Source organism: Ascaphus truei, chromosome 9 (genome assembly GCF_040206685.1).
Source record: "Ascaphus truei isolate aAscTru1 chromosome 9, aAscTru1.hap1, whole genome shotgun sequence".
NCBI classification, from domain to species: domain Eukaryota; kingdom Metazoa; phylum Chordata; class Amphibia; order Anura; family Ascaphidae; genus Ascaphus; species Ascaphus truei.
The window spans coordinates 54,900,525-54,921,131 of NC_134491.1; the positions used below are offsets into that span (position 1 = coordinate 54,900,525).

The window sequence follows — 20,607 nt, forward strand, 5'->3', positions numbered from 1 at the left end:
AGCACAGATGGCTGTCAATGACTGAGCCACTGATTGAGCCACCTGTGCTGAAGAAGGGATATCCTTAAAACCTGACCTGTTGGTGGCCCTTGAGGATTGAAGGATTCCAACCTCCAACCGTAGAAGGCTTCTCCGTGTCCTGAGGAAATATTACCGGGTCAGGTTGTGCAAATTATTCTCACAAATCTGTTCATTTGATGCAAATGAAACATTTGCTGTTTGCTAAATAGAAAAAAAAAAAACAACATATAAAGAAAAAACAAAAAACAGGCAATAGTTAAAACAAAACAAAAAAGTCATCCCAAAAGTTGCACTTAACAAGCCATTTCAGCTAAATTCTCTTAAATTCCAAATAAGGGCAAACAATGTTTTTTTTTATTATTATTTATTTTTTTATTATTCAAAAGTGACATTTGACAAGTCTGCAAGTGTTGAATGTGTAATTGACAAAAATCTGAAAAGTTCACTAACTTAGGGTAGGAGGGTGGAGAGAGAGGAAGTGAAGAACTTTTTTTTATGAATGCAAATGCTCATGACTCAGACCGGAAGGTCTTTGCACTTCTCTATAACCGGAACTAATGGTTCATGTTCCTACTTTGCCCCTGCTCTCCGTGGAAAGGATCGTCCTGTGGCCCATTACTGTGGCCTGGAGGTTATTTAGAGTGGAGAACATCACATATTTCCTGCATGGCTAATTTCTGTAACTTGAAGTTTTGTTGTTTTTCATGTTCTATTTTTCTATGCAAGTAAGATTAGAGGTGATTGGAGATTCACTGAATCATTAGGCAAAATTTGTGTTTTTTTTTTATTTTTTATTGTTTTTTCGAAGTACGGTAATATTTTCAGGGTTCGTGTTTCCATGATTTTGGTCATTATTCATCATATCACAGCCTTACATATTCATTTCACGAATCTTTGAGCAGAGATTTTAGGTCATGTGCCGAAAACCAAACATTAAGATATCGGCGTCCGCAGAAGGAAACTGCGGCAAAGTTTGGAGATTATGCACGCTTGGTAGTGTCGGCAGATGATTAGTACAGAAAATTACTTTCTTATATCGTGATCATGTCCTTTTCCAGAACACTTCTGCTTCAAAATAAAATATTAATGTGGAATATTATTTATAGTTTCTCTTAACAGCTGTATTACTCGCATATGATCACAGCCCAGCATTTTTTAAATGCGTAAAAAAGAAGTACCTAAAGCTGTTTGTATTGTGTGTACTTTAGTGTTTGTGATGTTTGAAAATCTATTTAAAATATCTTGTTATAAAACTAAAGTAATAACTGTAGAGAAAATGTGAAATTGTTGGCTTTTTTCACTGTACTGGGATTCTTCTTGTCGTTTTCCAAGTGGGACTGTACAGTACTTTAAATAAAGAGCACAGCATCCCCAAAGCATGAGGGAGAGATGTCTAGGGTTGGCAAGTACTGATTAGTGATAAGTGGATTAGCCTAGGAAAGTCTTGTCAATTGTAGCGTCATGAATATAAACCCTTAGCCTCACTTAGCAACACGTGCAGAAAAGGCTACCAGGTGAAAGCACTGAGCACCATTTCTAACCGGACGTCTTCCTCGGGGAGTTGAAACACTGTTTTTAGCTTCCCGATATATTTACATTTTACTTGTGCTAGTATTTCTGGTCCTTTTTTTTTTTTAAATCAACATAGCCGCCATTTTAAGTCTCACCCATGGGGCTTTAGGACGTGACAATGTCGTCAGAGCACGACAGGACAGCTTCCTATCGGATGACCACTGCGGCCATCTTGGATTTTTCTTTCATTGTGTCAGGAAAGGAATAGTCCGGTCCAGCTCAGGGGGACACCCCAGTTCTGAATATACAAAAACAAAGTCTGGTATGCAAATGTATGCCTGACACTCTAACTGCGATGTGTTTTTTTTTGGGTGGGAGGGGACGATTCCGTAGCTGGCCCCTCTGCCTGTGAAGGGGATAATGTGAATGAAGTTGGGGATATTTAGCATGAGTATAGTAATGAATACAATACACTGCATCATGTTCATCTTCAGACAGGATTCCTAACAAACTACTGCCCCCCATCTACCTCACTGTACCATTTGTTTTTCATTGCACACATTTTAAATTAGTATTTTGCTGAAGTGCTGGCTAAAATATTCCTCTGTGTAATCTGTCTGGACGTTCACGTCATAACTTCCTGTGCTCCAAGCACATACACAATTGTTGCATGTTCTGTCTTCTCAGCAGTTTGTGACTTGGTGGAGGATCTGTCTTTATAACCACTCTAGCTGATGTGACATTCGAACAGCATGCCTCATGTAGCCAAAAAATATGCTTCTGTGAATGTAAAAAAATCAATATTTTATCTTCATCAATGTAAATAAATCTTACGTATAATTGTGTGTAACAAACACGCAAGGAGGAACTCCACTCATAATAAGGATAGTGAGTTGAAAATCTGCTTTGTCTCACTTCTGCCTTTTGCAGCTAACACTATTTAATGAGCAGCTGGGTGCTTAAATACTAGGTACTTTCCATACATATATAGCATTACGAGGAGGTTTTCTACATTTCCAATGTGGACGTTTTAGAGTAATACAGGATTTCCCTGCTCACCCCCACCCCTGCCCCCCCCCCGGCAGTTGGCACTGTAGAGTCTACTCCATCCATAGCTTGAAGTAGGATAGGAAATGTTCTGCAGGTAGTACTTCAAAAGACACCTCCCAATAGTAGAGTTTGTTAAAGAACTCACCAAGACTGCAGCTAGTGCAGTTTAATCCAGTGGGTTATCGGCCTCCCTCAGCTTGCTCAGACTTCCGCACTGTGGGGGGCAGCTGTCTGAAGCCCTAGCAACCAGGGCAGGCGTGCGTCTGCAGAACGCAGCAGCAAGACCGCTCAGCAGGGACTCTGCTTCAACTTGGCATCTTGCGTGGTCTGATCAGGTGTGCAGACGCTCCTGCATTATATAGCATGCCTGACGATGATATCAGAGAAGCGAGGGTAGCAGCTTAAAGAGCCATTGGATGTGTGCAGACAGCAATGAGATGTTTTCAGCTGCAAGAAGCTGTGAAAGTAGCTGGGCTGAGTATGAAATCTGCTGCAGATAAGGGGTTGCTGTCCAAATTAACAGGGTGTCCTTCGTTAACGGATTGTAGAGAGTGCTTGTTCAAGGTTAAATGTATATTGGGAACTTTTAAAGTGGCAATGGAGGTCTGCACCAAAAAATAAGACTGTAAAAAATGGCTGGAGTATATTGAGCCTGTGACAACCCTGCGCTCAAAGCAGTGGCAGGGGAGCCAAATGAGCAGGTAGCCAGGAACGAAGATATTCCTCAAACCACTAGTCGGAAAGGTTGCAGTATAGAGAAGCAAAATCCTATTGGCCGGGAAGACCATTCTGTTGAGAGGGATCTTGGAGAGGTCGACAAGGCAGTTTCTTTCACGACCCCAACGGAAGAGCAGTATTCGCCAGAGGGAAGTTTTGCATGAAGATTAGAGTCCAGCAGTCCCTCCCAACATTGAGATCCTAAGATGAGATGGGGGCGAAGGAATGCGCACTATTCGAAGTGGCCTACTTTGAGACCGGGTAATAAGAGTACCGTGCCTGGAACAACAACACCAGGAATATATTCCAATATTTTCTTGGTAAGAAAGAGAACAGGTGGACTCAGAACAGTCCTAGACTTAAGGGAGATGAATACTTGCCTACAAGTGAGCAGGTTCAAGATTCTTACTGAATACCATCATCCAGGAAGTAAAACCTTGCGACTTGATGTTATTAGTGGACCTGAAAGACCTACCATTGCCCTTTCCAGGAGCAAGGAAACATAAGGAATATCACAGGTTTGCAGTGAATCGCAGGCATTAACTGTATACTGTACATAAGAACACAAAAAGAGAAAAAAAGAGGGTTTGTTGAAAGCACACGAAAGATATGTGAAAGTACAAAATGGATTTTATTAGCAATACAAAACACAAAAATAATATTAAAATATACCTAAACACATACTAAATGAACACTGCTGAACCAAAGAATACACAATAAAAATGTAGGGACCTAAGATATGTAACATGCAAAATACATGGGTATAATAATGCAAATACAAGGGAAAGTAATTTCCCCTGGAAATGCAATGGAGATCGGCCAATCAGCAACACATGATAGTACAAATGACTGAAAAAAACAATATCTACACAAACCCAAGTAAACACAGAAAAAAGAACAACGATGAGAATATAATGAATGAATACCCTAGATGCTGTGTAGCCAGAAGGTGGTGGCTAAACCCTGGCAGTTATAATAAAGAGCCAGAGAAAGACAGAAGAAGCCTTACGGCGAAACGGCCGTCGGAGTATCTATACCACTCACTTTCCTGTGTCCCACTGCTGCACCGTGCCGACCATCTCCTTGTTTGGAGATTTACTGCTGATGCTGTTTTGTCCGGTCTCTGTGATTGCTGTATGACTGCTGCCTGATGCTAACAGTGAGCGGGATCCCGGGGGCATTCATTGCCTCTTACTTACCTCTGTCTTGGACTCCCCTTCTCTGGATGTCTTGTGCAGCGTCATAGCAAGTATCTGGACATTTCCTTGCTCCACGGTAGCCGTTGGGACACTATCATTTTTGTCTGCCATAGCTTATATCAGTAACACCTAGCTGTGGCATTAGGGAGTCATTTTCTCATGTTTTTTTCTCCCTTGTTTTCTCTGCTGACTCATTGTTTACATTTCAGACTTTGAGGGGACCCCACCTCTGCACATTTTAGACATTTATTTTCTGTCTTTCTCTGGCTCTTTATTATAACTGCCAGGGTTTAGCCACCACCTTCTGGCTACACAGCATCTAGGGTATTCATTCATTCATTATATTCTCATCGTTGCTCTTTTTTCTGTGTTTACTTGGGTTTGTGTAGATATTGTTTTTTTCAGTCATTTGTACTATCATGTGTTGCTGATCGGCCGATCTCCATTGCATTCCCAGGGGAAATTACTTTCCCCTGGATTTACATTATCATACCCATGTATTTTGCATGTTACATATCTTAGGTCCCTACATTTTTATTGTGTATTCTTTGGTTCAGCAGTGTTCATTTAGTATGTGTTTAGGTATATTTTAATATTATTTTTGTGTTTTGTATTGCTAATAAAATCCATTTTGTACTTTCACATATCTTTCGTGTGCTTTCAACAAACCCTCTTTTTTTTCTTTTTGTGTTCTTATATCATATTGGGTTGTTAGCACTGCCAGAGGGTAAATTTAACCCCTATATCTGGCCTAGTGATTTATTTTGATTTATGGGGGATGGTTTTGATTGCGACACCAACTCTGTGTGTTTATTAACTGTATACATCTCTACTGTAAAGAAAAGGGGCCTAATATACCCTTATCGGGACAATCTACTTGTGAAATCACAGAACCGAGATCGACTACTAAGGGGCAGAGATGTATTGATTTCCTTTCTTCAGCAGCATGGCTGTATTATGAACGAAGACGAGCCAGCTAGTGCAGACTCAAATAACAAGTTTTTGGGAGTAGAATTTCATATGGCCTCAAGCAAAGGCCCAGGAGATTGGGGCTCAGGCAAGAGGGCCAAGGAAAGCAAACTGCAGTACAGGGGCAGATTACATGAAACTGGTAGGAAAGTTTATGCCAACGCTGGATGTAAGGCAAGACTACATATGAGATCTCGGCAGCGAAAAACATTTAAAATGGTATAACGGAGATTCACAGGATATGGCACAAAGTATATATTTATATCCAGAAATTAAAGATGATGGGAGATTCCCCAGAATCTTCAAAAAGGTCATGTATTACACCAAATACATTGGTTACCCATCACTACAGATGCCAGCAGTTCAGGCTTGGGAGCGCAAGTGCGAGATCAAGTGGTATAAGGAAGCTGGTGAGCAATAGACCGCCAGTTACCAGCAAATCTGCAAAAATTGGCTAAAAGCATGAAATGCCTTCGAAAGACGGGCAGACCAATTGCAGTATAACAGGTACGGAAACCCTCACTGAACAAATATATCAGGCCTAATGGTAAATATCCTATAACCACTTGTCACTAACACCAACAGCTTCATACAAGATACCACAGACTTTCTAAATAAACATCAAACAACTACCATCAACACACTACTAGTTACCATGGATGTAGAATCCCGGTACAGTAACATCCCCCACAAGGATGGCACTGAGGCATGCTTGCAATTCCTTGCAACATCTCCCCTGGATCAGAAATACAGCGCTGAACAGACAACTACTTAAGCTTCAACAAGCCTATTTATCTACAACTAGTGGGGACAGCAATGGGCCCCAGGATGGCACCGCAATATGCCAATCTTGAACAGAGATTCCGTACAACATGCCCCCACAAACCTTACAAATAATACAGATACATTGATGATCTGTTTATAATATGCACAGAGAGCGAAGAAAATATCAAACAATTTTATGAGTCCTTGAATTCATTCGACCCATCAATTAAGCTTAAAGTCGATTTATTCAGCATTTAGTGAGCTTTCTAAGTAACACTGAAGAATGGCAAACTACACACATCTGTATACAAGAAACCCACAGACAGATGTAGTTACCTCCCATAACTTTAGCTTGCAGCCCACTCACAAAACAGAGGGATACAAACCAAAGATTATTGCCACAACAATCACAACTGCACTTACAGCCCCACGAGAACACCTGCTGCAATACAAGGAAAAAACAACCACATGCATACCACTAGTGGTTACATACAACCCTGCCCAGAGAGAATGTGAAAAATAATCAAAGATCTGCAACCCATGCTGACCAGAGGATGAAACCGTAAAATACATTTTCCCCAAACCTCCCATCCTTGCATTCAGGTAACCACCAAACCTCAGACAGAAGTTGGTCAATAGAAAACTTCATAATGAACTGAATGGTGCCGTTAATAGCACAAGATCGTGCAACAACATGCAAACTTTACAAACATATATGCCAAGATCCCACAGCCAGTTACAAACAGAACATTAAATGTTAGAGGCCTGCTGCACATCAAGGAATGTGGTAGATATGATTCAATGCATCAAATATGACCAAGGATGCTACATTGGTGAAACCAGCCAAAAACTTAAAACCAGTACAAACCTACACAATAACACACCATGAAGGAAGATACTGCACTCCAGTGGGACACCACTTCTCACGGCCAAATAATTCCATAAATAACTTAAAAATTAAAATCCCTACGGAATATTTAAAAGTACTCGGGAACGGAAAACATTTGAACTCAAAATGATAATACACTGACACTAAAACAAAAAGACTTAATGCTGATATGGGGTTATAAAACCCACTACCATATTTTTATGTAATGTTTCATGTGCCTCTGTGTGAATTTTACAATTAACCCCCTCTTCCCCACCCCCCTCCCCTCTGCATACTTCTGATGGGTCCTGTGTCTCACTATTGGTTTCATCCATGTATTGCCCTGTCTATTCCTTCTCTGCGTCATCTGCCTAAGGCCTAGGACATAGTAGTTGGAAGCTCGCTGAGGCGCCCTCCTGCTCTGCCTCGCCTGCTGAAAAGACTGCTTTTTCCTGTCCTTGCAGGCGAGGCAGTGAGCGCGCTCAGGGGGCGGGGCGGAGCGGAGATGTGCCAGGAGGCGGAGCGGGAGGCGGGGCTAGTCACGTGACAGCTCCTCCGCTTCCCCGAGCGGCCCATTTGAAACCTGCCTGTCTCGGCAAAGTTTCTGAGCCTCCGCACGCATCAGCACGCATTCGGAGGGGGAAACTATAGCCGCGCTGATGACAGATGCAGGGGCTTTGTGGATCTGCTCAGCGCGGCTCAGCCCGCCTCAGCGACGCTTAAACTCACTATGTCCCAGGCCTTAGGCCGCGCTTATAGTGCCGGCGATGCGACGTCGCCCGAAAACAAATGCATTGCCGCCGCCGTGTGCGCTTATAGTAAGCGCAACGGCGACAAAGCGACGTGGCGATGCAATTTTCGGAAGCCGGGAATATTTGATTTTTCAGGGGCTGTCGCCTCGTGACAGCCCCTGAACCAATCAATGCCCTGTTCGCCCGCGCCGCCGCCGCAAAGCGAAATACAAGTTTTGCTAGCGGCGACGGGTGGCGTCTTTGGCACTACAGGCGCGGCCTTAGGTGGCTATAGTGTTTTTTTCTTTTTTTACATCTGTGTTAAACTTATGAAATCTTTGTAAATCAGTATTGCCGACCCGAGGAAGAGAGAACTCTTGAAAGCTTGTCTTATAATACCTATCGTTAGCCAGAATAAAAAAAAGGTATCACCTAATACTGAAGTACTCGAAGATCTTTATAAAAGACAAACATACAGATGAGGTCTGACAACAGCACGGTGGTGAAATATCCTATCTATCTCCAAGCAAGCCGGAATAAAGCAAGAAGTTTGAAGTTGACCGCATCAATCCTTTCATGGGCAGAAGTTTAGCTGGCAGACATTGTAGAAATCCACATACCAGGACCACAAAAAACGACAGCAGACTATCTCGGACGCAATACGATTCATCCTGGGAGATTTGGATTTTAGACAGCCGGGTCTTTCAGCAAATAGGGTGTTGGGGTCAACCTGAAGTAGGCCTGATGGCCAACAACCACATTGTGGGAATTGTTACTGCTCAAGGTCTTTTCATCCCTGTGCAATGCAGGTAGGTGCCCTTGGCTTCAAATGGCAGTTCAAACTGGCATATCCGTTTCGCCCAGTTCCTCTCATTGCAACGATTCTGAGGAAAATACATAAAGATTGGTGAGGCAGAGGTAATACTAATAGTGCCACATTGGCTAATGGAACAGTGTTTCACCCATCTAATGAATATGGCAATAGATACTCCATGGCATCTGTGTATTCCCACTTACCCTCCCCCTCCTTTCCCCTGAAAGGTTTACTGACTCAAGGCCCCTGTTGAACACCCTGATCGGAGGCAGCTATCTTTGCAGATTGAGTGGAAAATCTTGAAAGACGTGAGCCGCTGTGATAGAACTATACAAACCCTGTTTGAGGCAAGAAAGAAGTTGACGAACAGTCTATTACCACATCTGGCTATGCTTAGGGGATTAGTGGGTGCAGAAAACAAGATTTACATTTTTATCATTATTATTTTTTTCTACGCCAACACCTGTGACACTAGTAGAGTTCCTACAGGAAAGATTTGACAGAGGACTCTAAAGGTACAAGTGTCTGCATAGTTAGCACTGCTGGAGAAGAGCCTATTGTCAGAGAACCTCATTATTCGTGATTTGCCAGCAGTCAAAAGACCTAAAGTCAGATGTAAAATTCCGACAGGCGATCTTGTTCTGGTACTAGAAGCACAAATGGTCATCCCTTTAAACCATTGCACCAGATCCCTTTTTGAAGTTGCCACCGTGGAAAATTATATTTCTCATGGCCTTAAATCCGCAAGAAGAGGAGGTTAAGCTACAGGGTCTCTTGCAAGGAACCGTTCCAAACCATTCCCCAGAACGAGGCGTTTGTGCGGCCAGTTTAACACTTCCTGCCTAAAGTTGTGTCTTTCATATCAACCAGGAGATTATAATTTCCTCCTTTTATGCCCAAATCTGGGAAATCAGGAAGAGGAAATACTGCACAATCTTGATGTCGTAAGATGCTTAAAGACCTACCTGAAACGAGTAGTCTCAAAATCAGACTATTTGTCCTCTCAGAGAGAGCTGGGAGTGGAAAGCCGCATCTGAGGTGATATCTCGATGGATCACGGCATGTATTCCCAAGGCCTATGAGCACAAAGGCAAAAGGTCTCCACAAGGTCTGAAAGCTTATTCGACAAGTTGTTGCTACATCATGGGTGTTTCGGCTCAAACGTCTCCTGCACAAATCTGCAAGGCAGCCTTGTGATCGTCCTTCAATAGGTTAACGAAATAAAATATAGATTGGATATTCAGGCCTCAGCCGATGCAAGTTTTGGTCGAAAAGTTCTTCAGTCTTTGGTATCAAAATACTTTGAACAGATTATTGTGTATTTGTTTTCCCCTCCTTATATTATTGCTTGGGTATGTCCCTACGGTGCCCACTGCCACGGGGAAAAGAGAAAATGTGTTGTCGGTTTATCGTATTTTTCTTTTCCTGTAACCCATTTTTGGCATTGGGCACATATTTGTCCTCGCTACGTCTAATTATTTCTCCGTTGGGTTTTTTCCACCATGAGAGAAGCCAGAGACTGCCTGCATGTAGTGGGAGGGGTCTTCTTATTTATAGTACTGTACTACCTGTCCCACATCAAGCTAAGGATGGAGTTAACCCTACGATGGCCACTGCCATAAATGGGTTCCAGGAGAAAAAGCTTACCGAAATTTGACAATACGTTTTCTCTTTTCTGCAACAAAGGATATTTAATTTCTGCACTTGTCAGTACCTGACATCAGACAGACCTCGGATGTTAATTAACCTGTAGCAACTCCTTTTCAGAGATTAAGTTGCTACGTCAAAAGAAGATGAATGGCTTTTTGAGGGATTATTTTTTCCCCCTCTTTCAGAGCTGTAATAATTTTGTCATGTATTTATGTGCATACCTTGGATATAGTACACATTTTATATGGTGCAAATTCTAAGCCCAGTCAGCAGTTAATGTTTTGGTTCTTGAAGCAGCAATCCCCTCTAAAGCCGCTTTTTATATAGATCGTCTTAAAACTTTAGTGATTTCACCTCCTCTCCCCCGGAGCTGATCTGCTATCCTCTGACCTCCCTGGAACCCCCTGTGTCCCAAGACATTTGCAGGGATTTTATTGTTTGTTTTTACCGGTGTTCGACAAAGAAAAATACAAATATAGCTGTGGAGTCACCAATAGAATGATCCAACGTCATCCCCCCTGTAGCAGTGGTTTCCAACTTTTTTTTTGGTTAAGTAACCCTATGATTATATTGTCAAATTTTACTGAACCCCAACCCGCTCTAATAGCGTGTCTGAAATCAGATGCATTTTAATTTCTTCTGTATTTGGTATTATTTTCAAATGACCTGAGAACTGCAGGGAACCCTTTAAGGCTGCCCAAGGGTTCCTCGGACCCCCTGTTGAAAAATACTGCCCTATGGCATCACAGCTTTCTATTGATTGCCTGAACTAGGCTGACCCCGGTGGCCATCTTGTGTCTAGCCAAAAATACTTGGAGAAACAAAGTTTTATATCTTGGTTACTGTGGATTACCCAGAGTTTGAGGGACCTCAGATTGTCTCAGAGGGTCTCCCTGGTTAAGGTAATGAAGTATATCATATCTATCTATCTACAGTATATCTATCGCTCTATATATATCTCTATATATATCTCTCTATATATATCATGTGAAAAAGAAAGTACACCCTCTTTGAATTTCATGGTTTTACATATCAGGGCATAATAACAATCATCTGTCCCTTAGCAGGTCTTAAAATTAGGTAAATACAACCTCAGATGAACAACAACACATGACATATTACACTGTGTCATGAATTAGTTAACAAAAATAAAGCCAAAATGGAGAAGCCATGTGTGAAAAACTAAGTACACTCTTACTGCTTCCATAGGAATTAAGGTGCTGCTAATCAAATGCCCTTAATTAATTGATCATCAGCAAGTGTGACCACCTCTATAAAAGCCGAACTCACTACCTTGCACTCAGACTCCCATACCTTGTCTTGCATTTTAAACATTTGACAAAAAACTTCCTCTTTCCAACCCCTTTTTGATGAACAAACGGACAAACAGAACACCAGCCCGTTCTGCTCACTGATCCTATTGTGTTCTCCTTGGCGTTATCACCTATTAGATTGTAAGTTCCTTGGCGTAGGGACCATTATACAGCACTCCAAAACCATGGTGCAATATAAATACATTCTGCTTATCAGAACCTGTAGGATCTCTAGGAAAACTGCATGACTTGGTAACACAAATATGTGTAATAAGATCATTGTATTGCAGTGCAACACACAAACCTACTACTGTACTGTACTTGTAAGCAATGTGCAGTGGCCCTTTTTCACGTCACAACAGCACTTCAGGTTCTTCTTTATATTTGTCATCCTTCCTCATTCAAAGTCCCATTTAGTTGGCTCCTGCAGATGGGGAGCAGCTAACACACTTGAGTATAGTTGACTGAGTAATTCATAGGTATATTCTCGCAAAGTATAAAATATAGTGCACTCTGTTAACTTTCTAGTGCTGTTGCAGCTCTAAATTGCCTGTTGTCACCAACTACAGTTTGGTTGCAAATAGCTGCTTAGTGCTGTGTGACCTCTAATATTGAGTAATATACAACAACAGGTTTTTATAGTTGAAGTGCGTGAAGGTACCTTGAGACTGTAACATATTTTCTAGAGCATAAACGCATAATTTATATAAATGAATTCCTAATTTATTCATTCCTGTTTGTATACAATACGCTTGGAGGCAAATTTAACTTTTTGTTTTAAAGCAAATTCTACTTATACATTTCTTTTAGCTTTAGCGCCGGTTTTCATCCCAGCCCCACCTTTGCTGGGGGAAACAAAATGGCCACCAAAGCACAGGCCAATAAGGCGTGGCTGGGATTTGCAGTTTAGCTCTGCGGGACCACCGTGTTCCAATCCAGGCTTAAAAAATAATACATTCGAATTTTTGAGACGGATTGCTGCTACAATCTTTAAGAGGCAGTCCAAGCGGGTTGATTTTAATTTTAATTTTTAAATATAGGATTGAAGCAGGGGGTCTCTGGAGCTGAACCCCAGTAATGTTGGCTCCGAGAACACCTTGCTTCCAGAGATACCTCCGTAGGGGGTGCCTGTAGCCAGGTGGCTAGCAAGGATCACGCAATGGCCACTTTTCTGAGCTCCCGTACGCTGCAGGCCAATGGGAAGCCGTAACATCATCTGATGCAGCTTCCTATTGGCTCTCAGAGGGATACCGGCATCCCGTTCGGAGGTCTGTATCTCTGGAAGCGGGGTCCTCGAAGCTGAGATTATTGAGGTTCAGCGCCAGAAGACCCTCTGCTTCACTCCTATGTTACAAAATAAAAAAAAACTCGCCCGCTTGGATTTCTCCTTTTTAATCTTTTTTCAATCTAAATCAGGAACCGATTGTTCTCGCTTTCTATTCCATCCAGAAGACAGCAGAAGTATGGTGACCAGAACCTGTGCGTATATTTTGAAAGTGGCAACCAAGTAGGCAGCGATTTTAATAACATAATTTTTACAAACGTTACAGTACAGAGACTATACAATAATACTGATTTGCTTCCTTATTTTCCTTGTTAATCCTGGATTTATTGACGTTTCTTTATTATTTTATTGGTGCGTTCACACTATTAGGTTGTCAGTTCTGCGTTGTTACCTGTAAACCTTGGCCTTGGAACTCCGGTAACAGCTGTGATGGCATTGTGGTCATGTCGTGCCGTACTTGTTCTTGACTTGGGTTGGGTTGCCTAGCGCTATAATAGAGAGTTAACAGTTCTACAAGACAGCGCGATTTAAAGTAATACATTTTCCAATTTCTACAAATGCTAGTTCCTATTATGTGGCCCGATTCTTATTACTATTGTACAAATTGTCACTACTTTCTCACTTGTTTGCATTCTGCTAGTGAAAACTGCCAGAATAATGCAGACACAATAAGGGTTGCCAGCAATATATGTCATGGTTACATATTATAGCAGGGGCGGTCAACTCCAGTCCTCTCAAGGGCCACCAACAGGTCAGGTTTTCAGGATATCCCTGGTTCAGCACAGGTGGCTCAGACGAAGACTAAGCCACTAATTGAGCCACCTGTGCTGATGCAGTGATATTCTGAAGACCTGTTGGTGGCCCTTGAAAGGACTGGAGTTACCCACCCCTGCAGTATAGGTATTGAGGTATATTCTCATCATTTCATAGTACACCACCCCTTCCGCAGTACAGTAGGGTTGAAAGACAACCAGAACCATAACAAACAGTAGTTGACCAACGATAACACAATAGGGTCAGGAGGTTTCTGCTGCAAAGAGTTTACATACAGACTCTGTACATTAATAAAAGGAAAACAAAGACCATACAATTGCTTGTTACACACCCTTCCCCTCTATATTAAAACATTTAGCAGGAATTCTACAAATGGGAGCCACGCATGCTTTCAGCCACTGTTCTTGCAGGACGTGCACTGGTCACTAACATCATCCAGTAGCCATTCGCACAGGTCACTCACACTTTCCTGAGCCCTAACTAATGTTTAAAACAAGCAGTGTGTGTATCCTGTGTAATGGCAGTTGATCTGCTTTTGTCGTTTACTTCTAATCAGCGTTTAAACCAGGGTTGGCCAACTCCAGTCCCTCAAGGGCCACCAACAGCTCAGGTTTTCAGGATATCCCTGCTCCAGCACAGGTGGCTGTCATTATGATGGAGCCACCTGTGTTGAAGCAGGGATATCCTGAAAACCTGAGCTGTCGGTGGCCCTTGAGGACTGAAATTGACCAACTCTGGTTTTAAATCCTTCATTTGTAAAGAGCTTATCCACACACATTTATTATAAAAAAAAATTTTAAAATATTTTTCAACATATTACGCAGTGTAATTAAAATATATTTTATATATATATATATATATATATATATATATATATATATATATATATATATATATATACATAAAGTTATAATATGCACTTAATTTTATGCAGTATTTTCTAGAAGCGCAAAAGCCATCACTATAAAAAAAAAACCTTTAACGCTTGTAACAAGTAACCACGGGGTTAGCATAGAAAGCGAAGATCAGTCAGATTTTTAACATACTTCACATATTTCCGAGTGTGTACCAAATGCTAAAAATGGTACCGCAGTGACTCAACAGTTTTGTTACATAAAGGAAACTTCAACAAATTGCTTCTAAGAAAATGTTTCTCGAGGTTTGTTTCGTTGCTGGAAAATGCTGGTTGTTTGTTATCTCTGGCTGAACAGCTTTCTTTTTAGTAGAAACGCGTCCTTCTGCTTTTCTTGTAGAAACAAAAGAAGGAGAGGGAGTAGGGGCTGAGATGCCTTTTATTGGACCAGCACGTAGTTGATATGTTACAAGCATTGCAACCTCTCAGGGTTATGGAACGACCCTGAGAGGTTGGAAAGCTTGTAACATATCAACTACTTGTTGATCCGATAAATAGGTATCATACCACTTACTCCCTCTCCTTCCTTTGTTACTACATGCAAGAAAAGACCAACATGGCTAACCCACCCTTCTATGCTTGTTTTTCTTGTTACTTTATAGCTCATCTTGGAGAGGCCTCCTATAAAAACTGTAAATTTAGCAGTAAAAACATACACTTCCTCCAGATTTTAAGCAGTTACTAGAAAACACTGGTAAATAGCAACGCGGGTGACAGACGCCATGCTATTTATTTTTGGAGAGAGTGGGGGGGGGGGGGGTGGGGGGGGCCTTTGGGGGGGTGGGGGGAGAGTCAGCATTTCAAGCTTGCCACAGTTGGTCGCATTGTACTGTACTTGACTTTTTGTGAAGCAAACGCTCACGTTTTTTATTCTCAATTAACAGTTTGGTCTCGGTTTACAGAGTCGTCAAAATCTGACACGCCTGTGTTCCTCAAAGAAATAAATATTCAATGCAACTGCTTCCAAAGTCGTGCACCACAATGCCTTGTTGCCGTGAATGCAAAGCATTGTGGAGCGTGACTTTTTGGAAGCTGCTGCTGTAATTGAAAACGATACCCGCCATGCTAAGGTGCAGTTTGGGGCGTTGCGAAGCGCGCCGTCCTCACACGACTCAGGAACCCATTACACTGTCTGGGATCCACCCATTTTTTTTGTGGGGGGGGAGGAGTGGGGGTAGGGGGAAGGGGCAAACACCTCCCGAACCCCCCTGTTAAGAATCGCTGCTCGGAACATACTCCTACTCATAAAGCTACGAAGAAGAAACCTATTTTTCATTTAATGAACGGGAACCTACTGCAGTGTATCCGGTACTTATTGACATAATACAGTGAAGCCAATTTAGTTATGTCTACAACATTGCTTCTGATATAGTGTTAATGTACATAGCAGACCTACAACTGTGTACGTTATCATGGGGATTGAGCGAAAAATATGTAAGAAATTATGAAAAATGAAAGGGGTTTCCTTTTTGTATGTGTATGTACACATAAACGTGTGTGTGTGTATACACACACACACACACCCTGGGTCTTGTATGTTTGTATGTATCTGGCGTGAACTCATTGGTGACGTCCTAATGCACATAGCCTGTTGGCAGATATGAAGAGTCCGATAGCTATAAAGTTTAGACAGGAAGCAGACAAAGACAGTAAGTCAGTTGACATTCGAGGAGAAAGCAAGAATGCCAGAGGAGAGGCGCAGGAAGAATTGATGACATCATAAGGTATTAGATGAAAGAGACGCGGGGGAGGGAAAAGAGGTGAGGGAAGGAAAAAAGTTACACCTGTCATTGACAGGCTTTTATTCTTGTAATTAAAATGATTGTGTTTGTTACATGTGCTGTCGGGATTCCAGCCGAGGTGGCTGCTGCTGACATCATTGTAAAGTGCATTGGACTTGAAAGCTCCTTTATGGTATTTAATAGGAATCTGTCCCCACATTTGTAAGGATTACAACTTTATTTGTCACAATATATAATCTCTGCAGCACCTTCTGGCTCTGACTCGATAGGTTACGCATGTTCTGGCAGCTGCTGCTTCCACACTTGGCTCACATGCAGCAGATGTTGCTTTCTTTTCAGTTTGCTGCACCAGAGTAGGGTTACCAAGTGTCTGGTTTTATCCACACGTGTACCCATTTTTAGGGGCTGTGACACCGTCCAGGCGGATTTCAGGCAAACAGGTTGTTTTCCGCTGGGCACTCTTGCATGCCCAACTTCAAAAGAGTTAAGCAGAGAGAAGGAGGGTTAGGAAAGTGTGTGTGTGTGCTCTGGACTGTGCATGGGTGTTTTGAGATGGAGGGGTTGCACTCTGTGTGGAGGCAGAAGGCTGGACTTTGTGTGTATGTGTGTAGGGGTCATTGTCTTGCGGTGACTAGAATGATCAAAACAAGTCACCTTTTGGCCTCTTCTTGGCAAGCTCATCTCTAGATTCTTGCCTGTTCTAGAACAGGGTTCTCTGTCGTAGCAGCCGCTCTTGACTCGTATGGCTACACCCGGCTCATTTGGATCCGATGCTGCTTTCTCTAGAACTTGCTGCGCCAGAGTAGGGTTACCAGATGTCCAGTTTTATCTACACATACATTTTAAGGTCTGTGACACTGTCCAGGGGGATTTCTGACAAATAGGTTTTTTTCAGCTGAATGCTTCTTGCAGACCTGACTTCAACAGAGATAAGAGGAAGATCATAAGCATCTTCAGGAATGACAGGAAGGGAAGCTGCCCCCGCCCCAAGGGAGAAGTGCTTCCGGGATGCATCCTGATTGTCTTCCTGCCTGTGTGAGATCGCTGTGGAGAGGGAGAGAAGGAAAAGTCACTGAGGGTTAGGAAAGTGACTCTGTGTGGGGGTGAGTGTTGGGGACTGTCCATGGGTGTTTGACTGGGGACTATGTGTGAAGGTGGGAGATCTGAACAGTGTGGAGAAAGAGGGCGGGAGTGAGTGTGTGTGAGTGTGTGTGTGTGTGTGTGTGTGAAGAAGAAGAGGGCTGGAGTCTCTGTGCATTGTCCGTGTGTGTTTTGTGTGACTGGAATTATACACAAAACAACCCATTTGTTTGTGGGGGAAATTGCCGCTTTTAAGGAGAATATTCAGCATGCACATGTGGACTGGCATCCCATCACTGGCCCTGGTTAGACTAAACTCACATTATATCTCTGTGCCTCTTTTGATCTAATATTATTGTTGCTGATACAAGGAAACTCTCCTCCTGTTGCTTTACTCCATGCTGATGAATGAATAATAACTCCTCCTGGCTTCAGCATTTATAGCTCACCAACATTCAGTGCATTATGATGTCTCGATGAGCTCACGTGACCTCCCAATGCTGTATAGCTAAAAGCAGACAGTATTTTGACCAATGAGTGATGACTACTCCAGACAAATGGCAGCAGTTACAGCTTGGCCACACCCTCCCATTCTGATGTCACTGATGACCTCACTGTTCTGGTCACAATTTGCTGCTCCTTTGTGTTCCTAACCAAGGTGATCGAGATACTAGAGGTATTTTATTTGTCAAAGAGACAATACAGACTCGCTCTTTGCAGGTCATCTTATTTGAACACTTTTTCAAACCCATTCACCTCACTCCCAAATTTAGAAGCCACGATATCCAAGTTTGGGACATTTTTTGGGTATAAACATAGAGAAGTCAGAAGCGTTCAACTTCCCTTACTCCCAAAACCTGGGGTAAAATGGCTAAACTTCAATTTTAAATGGAAGGAAACACCTCAAATACTTAGGGAGTTATTTGACTAAAAATGATGAAACCCCCTACAAATATTACTTCTCCAATTTATTCATACAAATCAAGAGATTCGTCTACATGGAACAATTACCCAATCTCATGGCTAGGATGAATGTTCTATCAAGATAACTATTCCCCTTGGGTCGCTATCATTTCCAGACTTTACCAGTACTTATACCGTCTACCATTTTAAAGGATCAATCCAACTTCCCCCCTCCCCCCTCTCCTTTAATTTTTTAAATACAGGATTGAAGCACGGGGTCTCCGTAGCTGAACCCCATTAATTTCAGCTCTGGGGGTCGGTATCTTCTGCAGTTTAAAGCTCCCGCATCACATGGGCCAATAGGAGGACGTCACGGTTTGCTATTAGCCCACAGGGCGCGGGAGCTTTGAAAAGCGGCCATATTGTGAATCCTGGAGTGGCTACCGGCACCCACTACGGAGGTAAGTGCCTCTGGAAGCAAGGGGGTCCATGGAGCTTAAATTAATGGGGTTTAGCTCAGGAAACCCCCTGCTTCAATCATGTATGTATGTATGTATGTATATGTGTGTGTAATGTTATATATATATATTGTTATAAACTGAGGTCTAATCTAATACAATGGGATGATGTTTTTGCATGGAAAAATGTAGACGATAAATGGGCAGTCTTTAAAACATTGTTAGAAAAGCACACTTATCAGTGTGTACCCTTGGGTAATAAGTATAAAAGAAATAAGTAAAAACCAATGTGGCTAAATAAACAGGTAGGGGAGGAAATGGACAAGAAGAGGAAGGCGTTTAGATTCTTTAAGTCAGAAGGGACAGAGGCATTGAGGCCTATGCAGCAAGTTGCGAGATGTGTGTCGCCAGCGCGATTACATCTCCTTTGTTTGCCGGGTATTTGCCACTAAATGCAGTAACTGGCGATTGTGAGGGAAAATGGTGAGTTGCACATGTTGCGCGTACAAGGCGCAGCGCTTCGCGTTCCTGCAGTCAGTGGCGGATGACTATCTGTATTGAAGAAGAATTTGGCGGCAACTTTTGAACATGAAAAAATCACCTCATGATAGTTTGAAGCATTCTGTTACTCACGGCAGTGTGTTTCTTGCTGCTTGTGACATTTGCAAGGCTTTCATTAATAATGTATTTTATTATAAACAACACATGTAACAAGTTCAGAATGACATGTAATACAATTGAAGCTGCGCTGGCAGCAGCAACACTAGAATGACACAACAATGTCACTAGCAGCTGAAATGTTCGGCTCTCGGCTGGTTGTTGGTGCCTGATTGGATTGGCGCAGCTTTTTGGCGCTTTTCTCGCTAAGAGTTTCTGCCGCGCACCGCCGAGTTCTTACTCGGCATCTACTGAATTCAGAGTGGTGCTTAATATGGCGAAATAGCCATTCTCGCCACCCGCACGGTGCTTTATTTCCGGCAACAATAGCATGTGCCGTGTTTCAGTTATCTCGCACACATACCGCCATCAACTGCATACTATATGGCAATCTCGCAATAAAAAAGGCGAATTCAGCCTTCTCGCAACTTACTGCATTGGCCCCATTGTATCAGAATTATAAGGAATGTAACAAAAATTGCAAAAGGGCAATTAAATTAGCAAAAATGGATAATGAAAAAAGGATTGCAATAGAAAGTAAGGTTAACCCTAAAAAGTTCTTTAAGTACTTTAATAACAAAAAAATGAGAAAAGAAAATATAGGACCCTTTCAGTGTGAGATGGGTAGGCAGATTATTGGAGATAAGAAAAAAGCTGAGGTATTAAACAAATTCTTTGCCTCTGTGTTTACCAGGGAAGAATCAAGTTCAATAGTAGTGCCGCAGGAGGAACCCACAACCTCCATATTAATAAACAATTGGTTAACTGAGGAAGAAGTTCATAAGCGACTTGAAAAAATTAAAGTAAATAAGGCACCTGGCCCCGATGGCATACATCCAAGAGTTCTCAAGGAGTTAAGCTCAATAATAGCAAAACCATTATATTTAAAATTCAAAGACTCCATTTCCACAGGCTCAGTACCACAAGATTGGCGTAAAGCAGATGTGGCGCCTATATTTAAAAAGGGAGCTAGATCACAATCGGGAAATTACAGACCTGTAAGCCTGACTTCAATAGTAGGGAAACTACTTGAAGGTTTAATACGGGGTAATATTCAGGAATACCTAATGGAAAACAAAATTATTAGTAATAGTCAGCATGGATTTATGAAGGATAGATCTTGCCAAACTAACCTTATTTGTTTCTTTGAGGAGGTAAGTAGGAATTTAGACCAGGGTAATGCAGT

The 20,607-nt window shown here is 42.1% G+C and overlaps 1 protein-coding gene across 1 annotated transcript in view; it reads left to right on the forward strand.

Moving 5' to 3' along the window:
- Window positions 1-20,607, forward strand: part of AKT1 (AKT serine/threonine kinase 1) — a 68,520-nt gene that overhangs the window by 4,462 nt on the left and 43,451 nt on the right. The gene's annotated exons all lie outside the window — the stretch shown is intronic.